The sequence below is a fragment of the Ovis aries genome, chromosome 19, assembly GCF_016772045.2.
Source record: "Ovis aries strain OAR_USU_Benz2616 breed Rambouillet chromosome 19, ARS-UI_Ramb_v3.0, whole genome shotgun sequence".
Classification (NCBI taxonomy): domain Eukaryota; kingdom Metazoa; phylum Chordata; class Mammalia; order Artiodactyla; family Bovidae; genus Ovis; species Ovis aries.
This window is the reverse complement of record NC_056072.1, coordinates 44,643,931-44,669,224: the sequence shown is the minus strand read 5'-3', so window position 1 is coordinate 44,669,224 and position 25,294 is coordinate 44,643,931. Positions and strand designations below refer to the sequence as shown.

Genomic DNA, 25,294 nt, shown 5'->3' with positions numbered 1-25,294 from the left:
AGAAACGGTCATTTCACATTAAAACCAGACTCTGGCTTATCCTCAAAAATCTGAAAATCTGACAATGTCAGGCCTGCTTCCTTACATGCCCACAACTGGTCAGGGCCAACCAGCAGCTGCCCCTTCAAGAACGGACAGGAATCTTCCAGCTGGCCACAGTTCCCCTCCATTCCCTATTACCTTTTAACAGTCTGATTCCCTCTTTTCATGTTTGCCCCTACAGGCATTTAAATTTTACCACTTCTACTCATTTAAAAGATGTTAAATAACAATTTGCTCTCCTTTATCACCTACTTCAAGTCCATCACCAAATCCTATCAATTCTACCTCTAAATATACCTCTAATTCTACCTCTAAAATCTCTCTCAATCTCTTTATTTATTTCCACTTCTATTATCACCACCCTGTTGCACCAACATGACTGCCTAAGCTCTCCCATACCCTCCTAAAGCATCTCCCCTTTCCTAAAACACCATTTTATTTCTCACACATGAGCCAAACTATTTTAAGGAACAATTCTGATCAAAAAATGTCTTCCCTTACTCACTTAAACCCCCTCAAAGCTTCCCAGTGCTTTTTAGACAAAGACCAAAATCCTTCCTATGGTCTAAGGCCGCTCAGGATCTTGTTCCAGTATCCTTTCTTGCTACTTTCTTCACTGACTCTGCCTGGGTCTTCTCTCTGTTGCTCAGATGCATCAAGTCCCTTCCAGTCTCAGACCCTTCATACATGTTGTCCTCTTTGCAGGGCTAATTCCTCTCCATCGTTTCGATCACAGTATACAACAGGATACCCATCCATAAGGTCTATCCCATCCAAATCAGGTCTCTCAGCTATCTTGTCTCAAAGTATAAAGCTTTTTCTTATGATATGAAAGACATTTTTTTTAAATAAGAGAAGCTGACTTCATCTTCCCTGCAAGGATTGTCTGAGTGTCTCTCTTGCTTCAACTAAATAGGGTGACCACATAGCCTGGATCTTTTAGGTAAGGTATAAGAAAGCCTTTTGTAACCCAACCAAGGCTGCACCTCCTCAGATCCTTGGTTTACAAAATAAAAAGCCATTAAGAAGAGGATATGTACAAAAGATTCTCGAGCCTTCAGGGAAGAAAGTCATTGACACCCAGGTCATGATTCCCAGGATTCAGAATATGTGAGATCTCTGTGAGGAGACAAAAATGGTTGCAAACAAGACTGGAGTTTCCAGAAATAAAGTAATTACTTCAAGGTAACAGAGAGTCCATGTTGATGACTAGGATTCAAGTGGCCCAGGAGCCATGGAGAAGTTTGTATGGACAAGCAAGTGGGTAAGACAGAAAGCTCCTTGAGGCCCTGCCATGCCAAGCAGAGCCTGTGCAGTGGGGCACAGCATTGTGCATGAGGTGGGGCTGTAAGTCAGGAGATCCATGTCTCCTAGCAGGGTTCCCGGCAGCAGACAATGAGACAAGGATTGGGATGCAGGTGTTTGAAAGGTTACATTTAGAAGGTAGTCCCAGGGAGCATTGAAGGAAGAGTTTGGTACTAAGACAAAGAAGTGAAGGAAGCCAATACAGGGTGCATTTTCAAGGAAGTTTCTGCTACAGACAACTGGGTTCAATTCTGCTGACAGAGCTCCAAGAGACAGTGTAGAACCTGCCTCTTAGGTATACCTCTTTAAAGGCAGAGGGCTGCTCCCCTGGCACTCCCAGTCTGTGCTACACGAAGACCAAGAAAAAGCTCTCATGTTTCAATACAGGCAACGAGTGCAGAGGAGATGTGGGGGTTGGGGGGGGTGCACCAACATCATCTGCTGCACCATGCACGGCCCACCAGTGGCTGAGCTTGGCCCTGGGAGACAGGATCAGCCTTCCCTTGTGGGACCATACAGTGGTTATCATAGAGGGACCCACAGCATCTTCCGTCTGAGAAAGGCCAGTCTCACCAGCAACACCCTGTGGCACAAAGGTGCAATCATGTGGCATAATCGCAGGACCAAACATCTCTGGGCTTGGATTTATACCTGTTTCCCCTCACTTCAGGGCAGTGTAATCCTGGGGTAGGGGTCAAGCAGGGAGATGAGAAAAAATGGAGAGAGATGGGAGGAACCCTAGTGGAAAGACCTAGAACTTCCAGCTAAGCTGGCGGGTGGGTTCTAAGCAGTTTTTGTTTCCTCTGGACAAATGAAAAATGAAGCAGGGTTTCTGAGTAATCCATATATGACCTAAAGCACTTCCCACATTATAATTCTATATTAATTTGTGTGATTCTTTGTTGGAGTCTCTCGACCTTCCTACTTTAAACCCCTACACTGTACCCCAGGGCTTAACATTTGTTTTAACATTTGTGGGACCCAGGGCAAGAGTACAAACAGAAATCCAAGTACCATATGTCTATATATTTTACAGTTATAAATTGAGATTAAAAAATTGTAAATAAAATTAATTTTATCTTCTTACCATGACAAATATAAAGATACAGAAGATGAGGTTTAGATTTTGAACTTAGAATTCCTGGACTCTTCAGAGCTTTGGCCAAAACACAGTGGCAAGAGGCAGGTGTTCTCCCAGCCAACAGCCTTCTTGCCCCAGTTCTGGCTCAACCACACCCCAGGGGCCTCACACATGTGAACTCCACAGACTGTACACTAACCTAGCTGTGTCTATACCAGGGGCCAGCAAACTTTTCCGTAAAAAGATCAGATAGTAACTATTTTAGGCTTTATGGGCCATTTGCTCTTTGTCAAAACTATTCACTCTGCCATTTCAGCACAAAAGCAGTCACAGACAATTTGTGATCAAATGAGTATAGGTGTGTTTGAATAAAACTTTATTTATAAAAACATGTGTTAGGTATACTTAACCCACAGGCAGTAGTTTCCTGACACGTGGTCTACACTTTCACAAATAGGTACCCCTCAGCTATGGTTTTTCCAGTACTTATGTACAGACATAAGAATTGAACTATAAACAAGGCTGAGTACTGAAGAATTGATGCTTTCAAACTGGTGCTAGAGAAGACTCTTGAGAGTCCCTTGGACAGGAAGGAGATCAAACCAGTCAATTCTCAAGAAAATCAATCCTGAGTATTCATTGGAAGGACTGATGCTGAAGCTGAAACTCCACTACTTTGGCCACCTGATGTGAAGAAGCGACTCATAGAAAAGAACTTGATGCTGAGAAAGGCAGCAGGAGAAGGGGATGACAGAGGATGAGATGGTGGGATGGCATCACCTACTCGATGGACGTGAGTCTGAGCAAGCTCCAGGAGATAGTGAAGGACAGGAAAGCCTCTCATGCTGCTGCCACAGATCACGAAGAGTCAGACATGACTTAGGGACTGAACAAGAACAACAGCAACTCTAGGCTTAACAGTGTACACAAAGGTTGTGGTTTGTCCTCCGAAGGAAAGACTTTGGCAAAGAAATCCAAGAGGACCTTGGAAGACCACTCAGGGTCACTTAAGCAGTGGAGGCCCCAGGCCGCCTGTATGTACCCAGAGTTGACTCTGGAATGCCAGGCAGAGGTTCCAGGTGGGAACCTCCATGTGGCCATACAGACCCCTCCCCCAGGGGAACGTGCAGGAAGATGAGGGCCACAATGGGCCCCCTAAAGCCTCTGGTCCTATGCAGGTGCTCTTCCTGCGCAGAGCTAAGGGTACACAGAAGATACATAAAACAGTTTTTGAATATTTGAAAGAATATATATTATGAACTCTCATCATATGACCAAAATCACCTCCATGGCTTTTAATGCAATAATTTTGTAATTGTAGCCAGAGAGGTGAGACATAGTATTTTAAAAAAGGAAAGAGAGGACCTCAAAATTAGACCCATGGGGAATCCTATCTCTAATTTCTCAGTGTTCAGCTTTAAGTAAATTTCTTTAGTCTGCCAATCTTTATTTTTCTTATCTTCAAAATGAGTATAACAGTATTGTCCATAGTGATTTGGGAAAAATTAAGATGATAGAAGAAAAGTAATTAGTACAATGTCCAGCACAGAGCTAATACTCAATAAAAGCTAACTTTGATCAGCCCAAGGCTACCAGAACAGGGCACAGTGGTTTTGAACCTGAAAGTTGTCTTAGAATTATCTCAGCCCACTAAGCTTGCCCGGTTAGACATTCCAGAGTCAAACTTGGCTCTCTATTCAAAAATGCTTAAGACATCAAACATTTTTTAAAACTGGAAAGAAAAATAGACATGTTCCCATTATGTGAAGGCTGCTGCTGCTAAGTCACTTCAGTCGTGTCCGACTCCGTGCGACCCCATAGATGGCAGCCCACCAGGCTTCCCCATTCCTGGGATTCTCCAGGCAAGAACACTGGAGTGGGTTGCCATTTCCTTCTCCAATGCATGAAAGTGAAAAGTGAAAGTGAAGTCGCTCAGTCGTGTCCAACTCTTAGCGACCCCATGGACTGCAGCCCACCAGGCTCCTCCACCCATGGGACTTTCCAGGCAAGAATACTGGAGTAGGGTGCCATTGCCTTCTCCGTATGTGAAGGCTGCTGCTGCTGCTGCTAAGTGGCTTCAGTGGTGTCCGACTCAGTACGACCCCATAGACGGCAGCCCACTAGGCTCCCCCGTCCCTGGTGTTCTCCAGGCAAGAACACTGGAGTGGGTTGCCATTTCCTTCTCCAATGCATGAAAAGTGAAAAGTGAAAGTGAAGTCGCTCAGTCATGTCCGACTCTTCGCGACCCCACGGACTGCAGCCCACCAGGCTCCTCCGTCCATGGGATTTTCCAGGCAAGACTACTGGAGTGGGGTGTCATTGCCTTCTCCGTATGTGAAGGCTACAACCCCATATGTATATACACATACACACACACATATATATATAGGTATTGAAAGTCCTAATAATAAGCCTTTTCATACTGTTCATGGGGTTGCCAACAAAGGTCCGTCTAATCAAAGCTATTAGCTTTTTCCAGTAGCCATGTAAGGATGTAAGAGCTGGACTATAAAGAAAGCTGAGCACCGAAGAATTGATGCTTTTGACCTGTGATGTTGGAGAAGACTCTTGAGAGTCCCTTGGACTGCAAGGAGATCAAACCAGTCAATCCTAAAGGAAATCAGTCCTGAAAACTGACTCCTTGGAAAAGACAATGATGCTGGGAAAGATTAAAAGTGGGAGGAGATGGGGACAACAGAGGAGGAGACGGTTGGATGGCATCACTGATTCAATGGACATGAGTTTGAGAAAGCTCCGGGAGTTGGTGATGAACAGGGAAGCCTGGCATGCTGCAGTCCATGGGGTCTCAAAAAGTTGAACACAATAAGTTGAACAAAAAGTTGAACAAAAAGCCTAGCTTGATGTAGCAGAGATTTTCAAAAATACTTCCTCATCATTTCCAAGAAGCTCTCTGCAATTCAGACACTCTCATCCACATATCACGACTCTCTCCTTTAGTTCCCCCAAATTCATTTTATAATTGCTATTTTCCATGTGCAGATTTAGCATGATTACATGTTCAGCTGCCTTGGCTGTATTTTACGATAAGGTGCTTAAGTGAAAGGCTGACTACATTCTATACTACAAGGTAAGGACTCTGAATACCAAGTATTAATTAATTGTACTTTCCATGGATCATTTTTCTTTTAATTTCAAACATTATCAATTTCTTCTAAGGGATTAACTTTAAAACCTAGAGCCCCTAAAAACTTTTGTTACAGGAACAGACCACTAGGTACTACACAGCTATATCCACAAGTTAAAAATATAGCAAAATGCCAAGCAACAATCAGTAAAAGTAAAATAATTTGAGATGTTAAATCAAATTTTAAGAAAATAATTATGGTTAATATAATATGCTGATTATAACAACATTTTCATTGCTTCATAAAGTTTCATAAATGTAACAAATTAAGTTGATTGCACTGAAGAGATAAATAAGGTTTTTAGATTCATTTTTAAAACATCTGTGCATTTCCTTTAATCTGCAAACGTAAAATATCAATTGGCAAAGCTCTAGCTATAGTGTACTTAACCAAAAAAAACCAAAATTTTGGGAATTATTGGGTCTTACACTAAAAAAAATCCTCAATCTGTCAACTAACAGATGTTTCAGAGAAAATGACAGAAAGGTAGAAGAATAACAACTCTACCTCTTTGCCCCTAAACATCCAATCACACAAAAATTTTCTACATTTAAAATCAACATGTAAGGATTATGTCTAAATAGCCTTTTACTGGAAAAGAATATACACATAATCATATACGAAAGGAACATTTTTAGCAAAGATTGTAAACTATTCCAAAAAAAAAAAAAAAACACACAATCAATAGCAAGGGATGGGAAAGAGCCTAAATGGGCAGATGAGACAAGCGTTCATCTATGTATTCTGGAAAAAAGATACAGAAAAAATATTATATGCTAACTCTGGGGTCTCTGAAAAATATGATTGATCATCATAAAGGAGTCACATGAGGCTTCAGCAAGGCCCAAGTTCAGGGTGTTTAATAGTATTCAGTAACCACTCTAAAAGTGAAAATGTAATGAATAAGAGTCAGTTACTGCATTAAGCCATTAAGTTAAAACTCTTAGTGCATAGACAATGGTAGACTTATCTAACAAAATATATTAAAAGGGAAATTACAGAGCATAGTTTAAATCTATTCAACAGATATTTCAAGAACAAATCTATAATATGATTTCTGATCTTCAAGAAACTCAGATTCCTCCATTTCAAAAGGGAACCATAGCCCCTTTATTCAGGTTTACATAAGAAACTCCAGTTACTGTGAAAGGCTGCCAGGTGCTGTGAGCATTGGAAATAGATGAGAGAACCTTTCAGGTAGTGACAGGGTGTGGTCTCTTATGGAAAAGATCCTCTAAAAGAAAGATAGAATAGTACAAGAGAGAGAAAATCCAGTTTTTAACCTGAGCATAAACTAAGAAGGAGGGGGCAGATCCATAGTTGTATATATTAAAGAATTTACAAATCTCCTGAGAACTTAAGGTTGTTTTATTTCAATAATCTGAAAATAAATAATAGAAGGATATTCTTGATCATCACAGTGGCCCATTGCATTGGAGCAACAAGCTATACCCTAAGGAATCACCATGGGTCAAAGTGAAAGAAAGAAGATGCACCTGTAAATCTAAATGATTTGTCCTTACCCAATGGAAGGTAATGGACGTCAAGTTCCTCAGCACGAAGCAAAGTTTCGTGCAAGTTGGATACTGTGAATATGGTGGGAGAGTTGAGTCATCACTCAGCACACAGCAGGGTAGACCAGATGACTGCCAAGGAGCCTGCCCAGAATAGCCGGTATCATATTCTAGTTATAAGCAGCAATTTAGTTAATGTGGTTATATTAATGTTGTTGATTTGAATTAGCAACACGAAGTGTACTTAATTTCTAAATTGATTTAAGTTTTACAAAGATGTAGGAGCTTAGAAAAAAAAAAAAAAAAAACCTTACCAGTTTTATGCTTATACCATTAAAGGTGTCATTATAATAACAATAACTTAAGTCAACCCTGAAGTTCTACAAGAAATGACTTTCTTTAAAAGGGATCTCATCTAACTTTGAGAAACCTTGGTTAAGTGATTAAACATACACCAGGCTTGAGTCCTAAAACTCATACTTATCATCTGTTTAACCTTGAGTTAGTTAACAAAACTCTCTGAGCCCTAGTATCTCAGTAAGTAACAATGGCCTCAGAAGTAACAAGAGCTACTTCACAAAAAGAAAGTGAGTCATGACTAAATCAGAAAAAGTGTAAACACAGTGCCTGAGACTTGATAAATATCAGTACAACAACCCTCATCATCGTCGATATTAACTACAGACATATTGTATTGATTTCTTAAAGGATGATCATCATGTTTTCAATAATTAGTCCTTTGTTCTCCATTCATTTCACAAATGACTATAAATAGCATTCAGATTCTGAGTCTCAATGGTCCCTTCAATCTCTATGATCAGTTCTTGAAAAGACAGTAACAATTGCTTCAATTATTAGGAAAAATAATACTAGCTACATAGGTGGTTTTACATGGATCCTGGGAAGCAAACTAGACCATTACGTACAGTATGTTTCTTCCTTATGAGTAAAAGAAGAAAAATAATATTAAATATGTTGCAAGGGATCTAAAAAGATCAGATGGTTTAAAACGCTACTAAGCAATTGCACGTGAGATAAAATTCTAGCCAGTGCAGCAAAATGCCTCATTTGTTCAGAGTAGTCACTGTCCCTCTCTAGTCAGTTCATCTCTAGAGTCTTTCCTTCCCTTTGGGGGAGAATCTTTCCTACCCCACTGACACAAGGCCTGGCCATGTGACTGGCTCTGTAGAATGTAATGTGAGCTGAAATGGCCCATGCCACATCCAAATAGAAGCTGTAAGAGCCGTCTCGTGAGTAAACCATGGTTTTTTTCTTTTCTACCATGAGAACACACTTATCTTAGCCAAAAGGCTGAGAAGTCGGACTGTGAAGAAAGCTGAGCGCCGAAGAATCGATGCTTTTGAACTGTGGTGTTGGAGAAGACTCTTGAGAGTCCCCTGGACTGCAAGAAGATCCAACCAGTCCATCCTAAAGGAAATCAGTCCTGAATATTCACTGGAAGGACTGATGCTGAAGCTGAAACTCCAATACTTTGGCCACCCAATGTGAAGAACTGACTCATTGGAAAAGACCCTGATGCTGGGAAAGATTGAAGGTGGGAGGAGAAGGGGACGACAGAGGATAAGATGGTTGGGTGGCATCACCGACTCGATGGACATGAGTTTGAGTCAGCTCTGGGAGTTGATGATGGACAGGGAAGCCTGGCGTGCTGCACTCCCTGGGGTTGCAAAGAGTCAGACATGACAGCAACTGAACTGAACTGTGAGAAGAGCTCCTCCAAGGAAGGGACCACTCTTCAGCTTGAGTCCCAGAATAAAGACAATGTGGGGTAGAACCATGCAGTACCCAAGAGATAGAAGTAAGCCACCATGATGCAGAGTTGTTATCTCAGTGTAACTTGACAATATCTGACTAATACACCCAGCTTCCACAACTGCAGTACTAAAACAAAATATTTAATATTTAGGTTAAAATACAAAACAGCATTTCCTCACTGATTGATCTCTCATTTCTTTTCTCCTTTTGCACAGTACTGATCTAATGTCATCTTTTCAGGGACAAAATGTCTCATGTTAGATCTCTAGATAAATGCAAAGCATTTGTAAATGATGTTTTTTTCAGACAGATACACAGAACCAACCATTTTAACTGCCTCTAAATGTATTTTCTTTATCATTCTTGGGCCTTGATTTCTTCCCTAACAAATAGGTGCTCCTCATGCTTGGACATCAAGATGAAGATAATTATTAGAAAGGCTCAGAGGAGGTCATGTAGTTGCATCAATGGGCATGGGAGGAAAATTATGACTCCAGCGGTCAGCACATGTGTGTGTGCCTGCCCTGGAGTAGAGCCCCATGAAGAGTCCAGTCATGCCTGGTCCAGGAATGCATCCCCACTGGATGTCAGGGGAGGAGAAAGGGGACCTATACATTTGCTACCTGTGATTCCAATTACAATGGATCTGTGAGTTCGAAATTTCTCCATATGATGCCACTGTCTTCCCTGCAGCATTTTGCAAAACAGATGATTCAACTCTGATAGGTGCTTGAAGGCAATAACCACGTCTCAGTCATCTTCAAATCTCAGCACTATTATACTTAAAACAGCACTCAGTGTAGAGCAGTTAAAAGCAAGAGCTTTGAGTCAAGAGCCCAGAATTCAAACTCTAGCTTTTCTACCTACTTGGGTAAAGACCTTGTAACAAATGCCCTTAAGTGCCCCACTAACGTCCCTCTGACTTGAGCATTTTAGAGTGCCCCAAAGGACTTCACACAGCCAACATCAGCATCTCTGCTGAGGGACTCTTTTGAACCCTAGAAAACTATTCTACTTTTGCAAGGGGTGGGACGTAAGTGCCAGGGAATTAACCACTCTTAAAAACAATTGACAGGGGCTTCCCTAGTGGCTCAGTGGTAAAGAATCTACCTGCCAATGCAGGAGACATGGGCTCAGTCCCTAATCCAAGAAGATCCCACATGCGGCAGAGCAACTAAGTCCGTGTTCCGTAACTATTGAGCCTGTGCTCTCCAACAAGAGAAGCCACTGCAGTGAGAAGCCTGCACATCACAGCTAGAGAGGAGCCCCCACTTGTCAAATCTAGGGAAAGAACTGCACAGGAACGAAGAACCACCACAGCCAAAAATAAATAAATAAAATTATTATTTTTAAACTGACAAATATCTATGCACTAGTGTTCATAGATACATTACTCATAATAGCAAAAATGTAGAAACAAACCAAATGTCCATCGACAGATAAACAGATAAACAAAATGTGGTATATAAATACAATGGACTATCACTTATCCTTAAAAAGGAAGGAAACTTCAATACATGCCACAGCATGGATGAGTCTTGAAAACATTATGCTAAGAGATGTAAGCCAGACACAAAAAGACAGATATTGCATGATTCCACTTATAGAAGGTAACTAGAATAATCAAATTCATACAGGCAGACAGTAGAATAGTGGTTGCCAAGGGCCGGGGGCAGGAGGCAATGGGGAGTCATTCTGTAATGGGCACAGAGTTTCAGTTTGTGATGAGAAAAAAATTCTGGAGATAGAGAGTGGTTATAATTACACAACACTGTGAACGTACTGAATATGATAGAATTGGACCCTTAAAGATGGTTTAAATGATAAACACTATGTGTATTTTATCACAATAAAAAATAAAAATAATAAAAATAAATTCTCTAAAAGGAAAGAAAGAACAGCTGACAGAAGTCGGTGGTTATACACCCCTGTTTCCTCAACCCTCACATGAGATCATACAGAGGCAAGCGTTTTACACTCTTCTTCAGAGTTTCCTTGTAAGATTAAAGTCCAGTCATCACTGTAGTAACTTGCTGAATAACATCCCAGCTATCGCCTGCCTTCTCCTCCCTATCTTATATCCATGTTCACCTACTGGTATTCCCTGTGTGTCCCAAACAATTACTTGTACTAGAATACCAAGATAAGCATTCTAGAAAGCTTCTCTTTCTGGGAGAAGCTAAACTAAGACAAACAGGCAAGTTTCTTAACCTCTCTAAGTGCTAATTTACTCATTTTGACAAATAATACTTGGATTATGGAGGTGCTACCAAGATTAAAAGAGATAATTCTTGATTAGCACAATGTCTGACACACAGAAGGTGCTCAGGATGGATTTTGGAACTTCTGGCCCAATAGTTATCTGCCATTTTGATAAACTATCTCTCTCAGTTTCAGGAAGAGACTAGAAATCCAAGAGTTATTCTTTCCCATATTCTATCTGATTAACACCTCCCATGATTTCACATTCATCATTTAAACACAAAAAGCATGAAAAGGAAATGGAATTTTGCACCCAACACAATTCTTTGCTTAGAAGTGGGCAGAGCCCACAAGGGAAATTAAACAAGCTCCCAAATATCAATCAGCATTTCCAAGGCAGACAGATCACCATCATACCCTCCTGACCAGGGGAATCAGAGGGCTGTGCGTTTAATTGTACACAAACCTTAATTCTTATCCATCTTTCTCTTTGGCTACAAATATACCATCTTGGCATCACTAAGGCATATGATGAGGACTAAAATGTATTTAGTCTTTTTCTGTTCCACAGTGTACCAAAGGAAACCATGGAATCATGAAAATCCATTGAGGTATATTCTTTGCTAGGTCCATTGTATTTTCTTTGGTTTATCTTTTCTGGTTTGCCAAAATACAGTGAATTTTGTTAAGCGCTATGACCAACAATGCCACTAAGCAAACCAAAGGAATACACTACCGACTCTGGTGGACTTTTCTACATAAGACTGGTGAGTTCGACTTCTATCTATTACTTTTGCAGAAAATGCCTTTCTTAATATATTTGTAAAGCTGAACAAACAAAAGTTGACAACAGTTATGTTAAAAAGGGAAGCTCCGTTCTCCAAAACCAGTAAGCAACAAAATCCCAAGTTACGTCTTGATCTTTATCATCATCCACAAAGCTTTTTTCCAAAATTCCCTATGTCCATAGCCTGCATCTTCTTTCCTATCCCTCACAACAATATAGCATTGGTCACCTTAAGTCCACAGCATCTGACTGAGTATACACCATCAGTATTGGGCATTTTTAATAGTGTCTATCTTTGCCTCAATTACATTATGTTTATGAGGCTCATATTTCTCACCTTACTACTGTCTGTTTTTCCATTTCCACTTACTTTTATAAAATCATGAGAAGATTAAAGAAACACTCAAATGATTACAAAAACTCTGCTATACAAACATGGTGATGTTGTTAAAATATTGGGTTGACCAAGGGTTTTTACCTGAACAAACTTTTGGTCAACTCTATAAAACTATTTTTCGGCAGGTAAGGCCATGATATAGCAGCTCAAATGTTGATTTATACAAGCTGAAGCACAGAAGTGAAGATTAATGTATGAAAGGCAGTTTATTATGCTACCATCTAGAGTACAAAAATCATACAGAAGTAAAGTCACAGGCCACTGAGATATATGGCACACTGAAAACAATTTCAGCACATAACTCTCAGTCTTGTACATCTCACAGAGTAATTAAACCATTTTCACGCATGAGCTTTCTCACACCACTTTCAGAAGCCATACCCTATGAATTACTTCAACTATTTCCTTCGATTGGTCTAAAAGTCTGTTTAATTGCACCCATTAACTGCAAACATTTTAAAACAAGATCTATACTCTGTGCTCTGCTCAAAACTCACTGAAAAGAACCTGGTCCCACCCAACATCCACAGAGATGCTCAAAAACAACATCCCACTATGGATCTTTTATCAGAAGCATCTTCACCTGCAGAAAGTGTGTTTGGTCAATGAAATCAGGTTGGACACTGTAGGATTCCCAAGACCATATTCATAATCTTTCCATTGTTTTCCAGGTCATCCTGCTAATACCCAGTGTCAAATTCCATACTCCCACCAACACCAGAAGCAGGTAGTTATTGCCACGAAAGTGGAATGAAAGAAGAATAAAGAGAATTCAGCATCTCTGACTGTGCCAGTCCCCTACTGAAACCCTTTGATGGTTAAGCTTGAACTTGATTGCCTTTAGTAGATCACAGAGTCTTAATGCCTGCTACTCTTCCTGGCCTCTCTCACCTGCCGCCACCCCAAGCCAAGCTAATTTCCAGCTCCACAGGTCTACTTTAATATCCCCAAGCCCCCAAACTTCCATTCTCTTGTTCATCTTTGGATCTGGACTCTTCCCTCTGTTATTGTACCATCAAACCCCAAGTCCACACCAGCTAATTCCATTTACTGTTCTAGCTCACCTTAGGTGTTAACCTTCTTCTAGACGTCTCCCTCCATCATTCATCCACGAATCTCCTCACTTCTCCTGGAGGAAGACAGCCTGGGTATTCCCCCATAAGAGCTCCCACTCCAGTAGCCTGCTTACTTGCTTAGTGCCCCACTAAAGGCTCAGCCCCCACCCTGAGCCCCTCAAAATCACCTGCTCTGTACAGCTGTATCCCCTGGGCCAGCAGAGAGCTGGCATGAAGCAAGCACACACATAGAGAGTGAATATATAATATAATGGCTTAACTCTTTGTTAATAAAGTCCAACATGAAAGCATACTGGCCAGTTTTGTTTTCCAGGATAAAATCATTAATAAAATCACAGTTACTTAGTTGATCCTTTGCATAAAATTCTGCTGTAAAAAAAAATCATTTTAGACCTGGAGAAGGGCCAGATGATTTTTATATATATCAAGAAACAGAAAAATAAGTAGAAAGCTAGTGGTAAAGCCAGGAATAGAATTTAGGTCTCTTGACTCACAGGTCAGGGCTCACATCTCTATATCCAAAAGAATCTGCTCTGAAGTTATTCTAAGTAACTATTCACATTGCTGATTTTAAGGATGTCCTGTCAACGTATTCAAAGTCAATGTATGAAGATAGTTCTTCCTCGGGCTTAACAAGAATGGAAAGAATTTTCCTTACGCACACCTACTAACTGCTCCATGCTTGTGAGCCTGATGAACAGCAGTTACTGAAACTCAGGGGCTTTCGTATTCATCCAACATCTAACAGGGTCTATTTCAATGAGCTTCTAAGGAGGCCAAGCTTTCACCCCATTTGCTACCCAACCTCCTGCATCCCCCCATGGAGAAGTTTCAGACACAAGATGACTGCTGCTGCTACTGCTACTGCTAAGTCGCTTCAGTCGTGTCCGACTCTGTGCGACCCCATAGATGGAAGCCCACCAGGCTCCCCAGTCCCTGGGATTCTCCAGGCAAGAACGCTGGAGTGGGTTGCCATTTCCTTCTCAAATGCATGAAAGTGAAAAATGAAAGTGAAGTCGCTCAGTCGTGTCCAACTCTTAGCAACCCCATGGACTGCAGCCCACCAGGCTCCTCCATCCATGGGATTTTCCAGGCAAGAATACTGGAGTGGGGTGCCATTGCCTTCTCTGCACAAAATGGCTAGAGAACCAAAACGGGGTGGGGGAGAGCGTAGAGGGAATTTTGAATTTTACCCAAAATGAACAAAAAACAATCACCAGGAGGAAAGAAAACACATCTAAAGCCCTCTCCTGAGAGCTAAACGTGGAAAAGGGTCAACAACACTGCTCCACTAGTATCCTGCCCTTTGAACCAGAGCCTTGCTTCTCCAGGGATGGCAGTTAGCTTGGAGCCAGCTGGCAGGAAGGCAGAATGGCTAACATGCCTTAAAACAGGAACAAGAAAGCCATCATGGTAGGAGTTTGGCATCTACTCCAGGTTGACCAAGAATATAACTAGAGATCAGAGCAATCTCACATCTTACCGAACCACTCAGCCTTCCACCTTCAGAGTGTTATTCTCCACCCTCAGAGCAGCCCCCAGACTCCAAATCACCTTGGGGCCCTACTTTCAATCACCCTGGGCCCACAGAGGCTATACTGCCCATCCTCCACTCTTACCTTGTTTTTGAGAAATCTGCTACATAGAACAGTAACTAGTGAGCACAAGTTGGTATAATTCCTTACATAAAACCCTGCCCTTTCTTGCTATAATTAGCCATACTGTTTTAAGGGAAAGCCTCTCACAGTTTGCAGAAGGATCTGAGTGTATTCTTAAAGAACACACTGCTCAATTCCCATTCAAGCCTTTGTCTTCTGAACCACTAAGAAGTTGCCTTGAATTAATAGTGTGCTCTTAATACACTTACAGGGGAAGGCACTTCGCTGCCTGTGATTCATTCATATTCTGAAATCAGAGAATGACAACTGCCTTTAGGGGTGGAAAGCTGTAAGGCAGAAAGAAAGATGGAATGTTATTAGACTCCCATGCATACACATAGACATGCGTGCACACGCTGCACATATACAGGAGAAGTAAGAGAGCAAAATATAGAATTTGAAGAAAACACAGCAAAGTAAAACTTCTGGTATAAGGCATCTATAAACATTGCCACTGGCCTTTCATCTATAGGCATCCTTAGCCCAGAGAGAGCTGATATAAGACATCAATGAACACTGTCACTGACCTTCCATCTATAGGTGTACCTACCCCAGAGAGAGCTGCTGGTATAAGGTATCTATCAACGTTGCCACTGGCCTCCCATCTACTGGTGTACCTACCGCAGAGAGAGCTGCTGGTATAAGGCATCTATGAATGTTCCCACTGGACTTCCATTGATAGGTGTACCTACCCCAGATATATCCAGCAACCCAACCCATCCTCCCCATCTGCTGGAGATGCAATCTCACCATTAACTTCCAGGAAAAATTCATCACTTAATTCCTTCCTAAAAGTGCTGGCTGCCTTACTTTTCTTCTCTCTCTCTCCCTTTTAATTTTGTTGAGTGCCCACTAGGTGCCAGCAACTAGAGATTTCCTGGAACTTCAAAGCGACACTTCTGAAAAATGAAAGTGGAGAAGGGATGTGCAAGATGTTAAAAGCAGAACTTGAGGCACAGTCTTGGGAAACAGGGCCAGTCAGGTGCTAAGGAAATCCAGCTAGAGCAGGAGTTGAACCGGCCCAAGAGAGGGGTGACCAATTACATCAGCAATTAAGTCAGTGAGAGAGCGGCCTTGAATTTCCCCAGCTGAGACACAGTGAATTTGGCCCCAGTCATAAACAAGAGACAATCTGGCTGTTGCTGGTGCCTTTTCCTTGACATTGGTGGGGCTCAGTGGTTGCTTCTGTTGTTACCGTGTGAAAACACTCTCCTACTACACCCAGTGCTAACTCAACAGCCTGAGAGTCAGGCAGATGTGGGTTCAAGTTCTGGCTTTCCCACGGCATGAACTTTAGGCAAGTTCCTCTGATCATTTATTTAATCAACAAATACTTATTTAGCAACCACAATGTGTCAAAAATTCTTCTAAGCACTGGGGGTTAAAGTGCAAATAAGCACTTTGCCTTCTGAGCAAAAGGCAAAAACTCTTGCCTTCATAGGTTATCAAATTCTTTGAGTCTCAGTTTCCTCACCTATAAAATGGTGATAATATACCTGCCGTTATAGGCACTATGAGATGAGGAATATAAAGCACCTACCACATAGTAAATGCTCATAACTGGTACCCTTCATAGAACAGAGAAAAGTTATTCACAACCCCCAACTACAGTGTAAGCTCCAAGTGAGGAACTATCTATGGTTCATCCGTATTCCTTCAGTACCTATCACATAGTAGATGCTCAATAAATATTTCACAAATCAATGAGCCCTCAATCCACAGTAGCCATTATTATGGTTACTGAAAACAATCATTCTTCCCTGAGCCACTGAGGTTCTATTACCTTAAAAAGCAATAGGGCATAAATTAAACGCTTTCTTTTTAAAGTAAGGTGTGCTATACAATATTTATTTGAACTTTTTTTTTTTTAACATGAGAGCAAACATAGTTAAGTATTCCAATTCACGGGGCTTCCCTGGTTACTCAGGGGTAAAGAATTTACCTACAACGCAGGAGACACAGGTTCGATACCTGGGTTGGGACGATCCCCCGGAGAAGGAAATGGCAATCCACTGGGGTATTCTTGCCTGGGAAATCCCATGGACAGAAAAGCCTGGCGGGCTTTTCCATGGGGTCGCAAAAGAGTCGAACACAACTTAGCGACTAAACAACAACATTCCAAATCGTAAAACCTATGAGTACAGAGACCTACACAGACAGTAAATGTACATGCTGCCTTCTATTTTCCTAAGCACAAAGTAAGGACAAGCTGGCCAGGCCTCAGGTTGATCCAGAAGACCCTTCAAAAGCAAGTTAAATACAGTTTAGCAGATAAACTAAAGATGCTAAAGATTGCTAAAAGATGATCTATTAGTAAAGATAAGTTCCTTAAAATGCTGCATAAACAATCACAAAATCTCAATAGCTTAAAACAACAAAGGTTTATTTCACTATAACATACAGTCACATCATATGTCCAACGCCAACTGACTGGAAGATTTGATCATTTAGTAACAGGGACTATGGCACATGGAGGTTCCATCTCAACACGTGTTTCCATGATCATCACAGCAGAAGAGAGTATTGGACGGTCTCACACTGGAAATGAAGTGTTCTAGAAATAGAGGTGACACAAGTCACTTTCAGCGTATACCTAGAGAAACAGTAGCCATGGCGGACACTAAAATCTCTACCCTCAGTTCAGTCGCTCAGTCGTGTCCAGCTCTGCGATCCCATGAACCGCAGCACACCAGGCCTTCCTGTCCACCATCAGTCTCTACCGAGGATGATACTAAAACACAGCAAGCTGTGGAATAACAAAGTGATTTGTTAAAAGAGGATGCTCCAATAAAACATCTGGACAACTCTAAGATTCACATAATCCTGGACCTGGGAGAACATGTAGGGAACATTTCAGAGCAGTAGCCTCAATATAAAGACATCCCAGACTACGTAAACCCGGGCCCTGAATTTTCAGAGCAACTCTGCTTTTTTCTATATTAAACTGAAGGTCCAGACAATTTTTTATTCAGGAAACAAAAGTTCCTACAGCTGAAAAACATTTGAAAACCACTAATGTAAACCAAATCCTTTATTTTATAGATTAAAAAAAGTAGAGAAACAGGGAGAAAGGAGGCCCAGGAAGTTAAATTGACCCTACCGCACCTCTAAGAAAGCACCAAAATGTTTAGCAGATGTGGAAAAAAGTCCGCTGACAGAACTGGTCACGCTGTTGCACCACTCTCTGGCCTTACCCTTCATCTCTGCTGCCTTCAGCTGGTGCAGCAGAGCCAGACCCAGACCAAAATCATGTCACACAAGGTCATCAAGGGTTCAATAAACGGCACAGACAAGCAGAAGTCCCCATCTATTGCTCTAAGTAATGATTCACATCCCATTAACAGTTCTCTACGTTACTCATTCCCTACTTCCTGGCAAAGGTGAAAGTATTAGTAGAAATTAATACTAACCTGCAGAAGACTTCAGTTTTGTTCTCAGGAGATAACATGTTAATAGCCGACTATGATCTGTGTTCGGTCAGTTCCAGTCTCTTCTCACATTCCCAACTCACCTTTGTGTTGCGCTTTTCCTCCAGTTTCATTCACACTAAAGCACTGCGTGACATCAAAGTCTCACTGGTCCTCCAAACTCCAGTCTCTGTCTTTGTCAAGTCGTCTTATACAGCAGCCCCTCAGTATCTGCAGGAGATTGGCTCCTAGAATGCCCGTGGATACCAAAATCCAAGGATGTTCAAGTCAACCCTCCAGACTCAGAATCTCCATATATTGAGGGCCAGCTATATTCTTTTGCCCAGTAATAAAACTCAAACTTTTCAGCCTGGAATCCAGTTTCCCTCCTCAATTTTACTCCAAACTACTTTTCCAACAGTGTCTCTATTGTGGTACTTATCTGCCCAGCCCAAAGTCAGTATGATGACCCTAAAAGTCAAAATGACTCAGTAATGAATCCTAGATCTTGTGCAAATGCCTTAATCTGATTTTCATATTCTCACCCTTGAAATAGGTATGATAGCATCTATTTGCAGAGGCTCTTGAGAAGTTATATGTATCAGTGAAGATTGTGTTTGACTACAAGTAACAAATCGTGGCTTACAACTAAGGAGGTTATTTGTTTTAAGTAATAAGAGGTATTGATTTAACAGGGGAAGGCAGTCTAGGCTTGTACTATGGCTCAATAATCTCATCAAAACCAACAGCCTTCCAGGTTCCAGCTTTGTCATGTTTAATATATGCTACCCGTCTCCTGAGGTACCTGCACACAAGTCAAGAAGCAGAAGTTAGAACCAAAAATGAAAAAAAACTGACTGGTCCAAAATTGGGAAAACAGTGTGACATGGCTGTATACTCTCATCTGCTTATTTAACTTCTACACAGAGTACATCACTCGAAACACCAGGCTGGATGAATCACGAGCTGGAATCAAGATTGCTGGGAGAAATATCAACAATCTCAGCTCTGTAGATGATACCACTCCAATGGCAGAAAGTGAAGAGGAACTAAGAGTCTCTTGATGAGGGTGAAAAAAAGAGAGTGAAAAAGCTGGTTTAAAACTCAACATTCAAAAAACTAAGATCATGGCATCTGGTCCCATCACTTCATGGCAAGTAGAAGGGGAAAAAGTGGAAGCAGTGACAGATTTTATTTTCCCGGGCTCCAAAATCACTGTGCGCAGCGACTGGAGCCATGAAATTAAAAGATGCTTGCTCCATGGAAAGAAAGCTATGACAAACCTAGACAGCATATTAAAAAGCAGAGACATCACTTTGCCCTATGGTTTTTCTAGCAGTCATGTATAAATGTGAGAGTTGGACCATAAAGAAGGCTGAGCACAAAAGAATTGATGCTTTCAAATTGCGGTGAGAAAGAAGACTCTTGAGAGTCCCTTGGACTGTAAGATCAAACCAGTCAATCCTCAAGGAAATAAATCCTGAATATTCATTGGAAGGACTGATGCTGACGCTGAAGCTGCAATACTTTGGTCACTTGATGTGAAGAGACAACTCATTGGAAAAGACCCTGATGCTGGGAAAGGCTGAAAGTAAAAGGAGAAGGGGGTGGCAGAGGATGAGATGATTAGACAGCATCACTGATTCAATGGATACGAATTTGAGCAAAGTGAGGGAGATAATAGAGCAAAGAGGAACCAGGTGTGCTGTAGTCCATGGAATTGCAAACAGTCAGACATGAGTGAACAACAACAACTTATCTTTGTTAATGAAGTTGGCTGCTGCTCCTCAAGGCACTGTACCCATTTTCCCCACAGCAAGAAGCAAAAAGGGGTCAAAGCATCACTATTAAGACCTGAGTTTTGTGGCCATTCACATAAGAGAGTTTGGGAGTGTGAGGCAGGCATATTCCCATCTCAAACAAAATTGGAGTTCCTTTAGTGAGAAAGGAGAGAATGAATACTAGATAGTCAATCAGAAAGTAGGTCTACCCCAATATTAAATGATTTATTTACCAATATATCCAAATATTAAATGATATATTTCACATAAAGTGCTAAGCAGAGTGGAGAGTTCCTAGTACATAATTAACTGCTCAATAAAAGCTAGGCTATAATTACTATTATTATAATTATTATTGTTATTATCACCTTATTATTCACCCCTCTAGCCAAATGGAATAACTCATTATATCCAGCTGTGCACCTTACACTTCCACTATATCCCCTGTTCTACCTCTAACACTATCACTGCTTCAAGGAAGCAGGAAAATGCCATTTCATCTACAAAGTGTTTCCTGACACCTACTCCTAATAAGTTCTATGGTAACAGGACTCATATCAGACAATAACTCCTGAGCTCCTCACTCCACTGAGCACAGTCCCTCAAACACAGTAGGTGCCTGGATCATTTAAGTAATTCATGTATACACTCATGTACATATTCATACCTGCTTTTACAGTCAATCCTCCAGAATCAAACATGGTATATTCCTGAAATGCAAAATACTATGCTTATATGTCATAAAAATAGGGGTAGGAGTGACGGGAAGACTGCATTCTCCAAGAACAAAAAGAAAAAATTACAAAATTCTAAAAAAAAAAAAATTTCTTCTTTTTACACATTGTAGGAGTTCAGATTATAGTTCATTAAATATTCTTTCCCCAACTAGGGGCAGAGTCTACTTTTAACCATGGATGTTGGGCTTCACCATCTAACTTGGTATATCCAAAAATATCATCAACGGAAATGACATTAGCTTGTACAGTTTGACTTGGCTCTTGAATACACTGATCTGCCATGAGAAGAGCATGGCCCACATAGCTGCTATCCCTTCAGCCTGGGTCCCAGAACGCAGGTGGAACAGCTCAGGATCCAAGCTACAACCTACAGCAAAGCCATCACGGAAGCCCAACCTCGATCAGCCAAAAATAACAGTCAGCTGACAGACTCATGAGGGTGAGAATAAATACCTGTTGCTGTAAGTCCAGGAGTTTTGTTACACAACAAAAGGTGACTCATTTTTCTTGTACCATTTGATATAATTTCACATTTCTTACATAATCATTCATTTTGCTCCTTTTTTTCTCATAAAAAAGAAGTGATTGAAGCCTCTCTGTCTTTGGTACACCTAATGATTTCTATCTTTGGATCAACTATTTTAAATTTATGAGACCTACCTTATCATTAATATCAATGCTTCTGTTTTCCTTTTGTTCTACTATCTTTCTAAAATGAGGAAAATCACAATAAAGTAGCAAGGAATAATATGAACATTGCTAAAATTCAACTGTTGGCTGGCAGGTAGATCTCCCATATGACAGCAAACGTGTTAAGCTATTAGCTGATGAAAAGGGTTATTAAAGGGAGTCCTAGTAAAACAAATAAAAATGTTAATTGTACAAAGTCAGCACTACCAAAATCAAAGAATATCTGTTGAGGTGAATTTGTAGACTCCAATACCATTCATCTAAACTCACTTTTCAGGATACCTATTTTGGCAAACCATGACCATTGAGTTTCATCGATGGGAAGAAGACACTGAAAGGCTAAAGTCTGTGGCTTTTGTTACATAAAAAAAGCAAGAGAGCCATATTGTTGTAATAGGATAATTTTAAATATAACTATATTTAATCACTAATGAAAAAGAATCCCTTTGTAAGTGGAAAATAAAATAAAATTCCTATCCTTTAGAGAAGAAAAAATAAAGCCAGTTGAATGAAAAGAGTATGTATTCAACTAAGACCTACTCACAACTCCAGCTGGAACCTTAAGGTATCAAGGAAGATGAAAGAGTGTACATATTCTTTTGTTTTACTTTCTTTGAAGTCATCATTAAGTTTGGAACCAAATTTCCTTTGGGCCTGAGTTGACATACTGGAAATATACAACACACAAAGTTACCTAATTTGCTTGATGGTGGAGGAAAGAGCCTTCAAAGCGGCGAGGCAAAGAGCACAGCGCAAAGACCATCAATGTCACAGCGGACTCTTAACAGAATAAGCCCTATGTCAGCTGGAAGAGTACATACTGCAGACTGAACCCAGGCAGACTGCACAACCAGAATTTGAATTCAAAGCCATGCCCAAGGTCACGGGGTCTGGATCAGAGTAACATGGGCTCAAGTTCTTACTCTCACACTAAACTGTAGCAATATACTTAATTTATTTTTGTTTCCTTATCTATAATTTGGGGATAATAATAGTCCTACCTACCTCATAAGGGCTTCCCTGGTGGCTCAGACGGTAAAGAATCTGCCCACAATGCAGGAAGATCCCCTGCAGGAGGAAATGGCAACCCACTCCAGAATTCTTACCTGGAGAATCCCATGGACAGAGAAGCCTGGCAGACTACAGTACACGGGGTCACGAAGAGTCAGACACAACTGAGTGACTAACACACACACATACACCTCATAGGGGCTGTGCAGGATTTAATAAAGAAAATACATGTAAAGTACCCCTAAAGTGCTTGCATATGCAATAATAGTGATGATGATAACTGACAAACCTGGCTCCTACATGAGGACTATTCTAATCAGTGTACTCTAGCCCACAATCTGTTCATGATATGTTCAATGCAGAGCTTTATATTCACATTCAGGTACGTCTTCTGTAAGGTGACAGCTCTCCGGATCAATTGGTAATTTTTCCACTGAATTAAGGGAGAAGAGTAATGAAAAATTAGCCGTTCACTAATAGAGAGTTGAGAAGGATCTGGTTTTCTACCCACAATCCATCCACCCTCAAAAATCTTGCTGGTGAAAGCCATGCTTCCATCACGACTCCCAAACTGTGAAGGCTTTAATTAAAGCAGAGACGCAAACCAACAAGATGGCTCATCTTAGAAGCAAATTCACCTTAAAGGCAAACTCGTCTACCCTCCAGAAAGCATCTGGCTTGACCCCACTGCCACCTCCAAACTGACATCCAAACTGGAAGTGAAGAAGGCAGGTTTCACTTCCAGAAGTTGAGTTACACCGTCAAAAACTAAAAGAATCCCTTCTATTCATGGTAATTCAAATAAAGCATGTTTGCCTGCTAGGAAAATATCTTTATAAATCCCCCCAATAGAGCAAAGAGCTAAGTACTGTATACTGCGAAACAATGTGACTTTACAAGGACAAGATTGACCATAGGAGACAAAGTGCCACACCCTTTTCCAGATAGCTCCAGAATAAATGGTATCTCTTATAAAGCAGCCTGAAATTCTAGAGAAATCGGTTGACAGTTCTAATCCCCAACACACTCTCCCATTTCACCCTTTATACAGATTCATTTCATTTTCATTTCTAAGCGAATGGCCTGAGCATCCCCAACTACTACAACTAAAACGGGGGTGACAAATACAAGCGAAGCATTCTTGCTTCTGAGCCCATTTTTGAAGAGTTTTCTTCCCGCTTGTCTGCCTCTCACAGCTGGAACCTCACACCTGGTGTAAACCAATGGTTAAGTAACACCACTGATTTAAAAAGCCAACCAGGAAACTAACCATGACAAGTGGGAACTGCCCTCCTCTCTCAAGCATTGATTGGCTCTTGAGGTTCCAGCGGTCCCCGTTCTGCCCACATAAGTGGCAGGTGTGGCTGTCAATCACAGAGGGAGCTGACAATTCACCGCTCCGGGAGTAAATTGCCTTTCATCCAGCAAAGGCAGGTAGCCGCCTAAAATCGATCTGCTCGTAACAGAGGGGACCCTCCCTCTGAGGCAAGGAGAAAAGAGACCCTTAAGTACAAAATTAAAAGGGCAAGGCCGATCCGAGTTTACGAGAGCTGTTTTATTATCCCGCACCAAAGCAGCCCTTAATCTTCACTGTCCTAAGATGATCTTTCAAAGGCTCGGACAATAATTTAAAAATAAAATGAATAGGTACAACCCTATAAGTATCCCTTCTCTTGTATAATTCGGAGATGGGAAGGGGGAGAGAAAGCAGTTCGTTCAGTTTAATTTCACATCGTATTCGTTTTCATGGACCACCACCCGCTACTCCTCGCCAATAAATCCGGCTTCATTTTCCCTGACACGGATTTTTTTTTTTTAAACACGCTCCCCTCGGAGCCCACCGAAGCAGCCAGGTCCCCACCCCCTGGGCTGGGGCTCCACCTTCCTCTACTTTGTTCTGCCTGGGGATTTCCCGAGACCCTTGCCCCGGCGAACACCCCCACCCTTCAAGGCAAAAGGGGGGAAAGCCAGGCGAAAGAGGGGGAGCAGAAAAGAAGAAAGGCGAGAGCAGTCTGGGTGGCTGCCGGGGAGGGACTGCGGGAGGTGGCCCGGGCCGCCGGGTCGAGCGAGCAGCGCCAGCGCGCCGGAGGAAGCCGTGCACTTGTTCCAATCCGGGGGTTTCTTCTACATCAAGACAAATCCGCCCTTAGGCCGCCCCATCCTTTCCCCCGCCCCAGCAAGCCCAAGTAGAGGCGGGTGGTTCACCCCTCGGCTACCCCCGATAACGCATTGCAGCTCCCCACGAGTAAGGGAGACCCGGCACGAGGGATGCCCCGGAACGGCCACCCGGAGGGAGCCGGGCGCCCAGCGGCCCCGGCCCCGACGTCTCACCTTTCTGATGCTCGCCCCGGGGCCGTCCCACATGGATTTTTACAACCTCACGTCTCCTGGCCCCGGGCGGCCGGGAGGAGCCGGAGCCGGCGCCAGAGCCGGAGCCCGAGCGTGCAGGATCGGGAGGAGGAGAAGGAGGAGCGGGGCGGGGAGGGAGGGAGCCAGCGAAGGAGGAAGGGCGCCGCTCGCAGGGCCGAGGCCGGGCGCCGGGCCGGGCGGGGCCGACGGCCGAGGGGGCGGCACCCGCCGCAGTCCCGAGACGCGCGCTCGCGCGGGCGCAGCCAGACCTGCGCTCCGCCGCGCCCCCAGCCCCGCCGCTCCGCGCGCTCTCTCGCTCGCTCTCTCGCTCTCCG

General features: G+C 42.1%; 1 protein-coding gene across 9 annotated transcripts in view; it reads right to left on the bottom strand.

Moving 5' to 3' along the window:
* Positions 1–25,052, bottom strand: part of ERC2 (ELKS/RAB6-interacting/CAST family member 2) — a 1,001,656-nt gene extending 976,604 nt beyond the window's left edge. For all 9 annotated transcript variants that reach the window (XM_060402360.1, XM_060402362.1, XM_060402364.1 and 6 more), the window contains exon 1: positions 24,942–25,052. The gene's annotated coding sequence lies outside the window, so the exon portion shown is untranslated. The remainder of the gene's footprint in view (positions 1–24,941) is intronic.
* Positions 25,053–25,294: the final 242 nt, after the last annotated feature.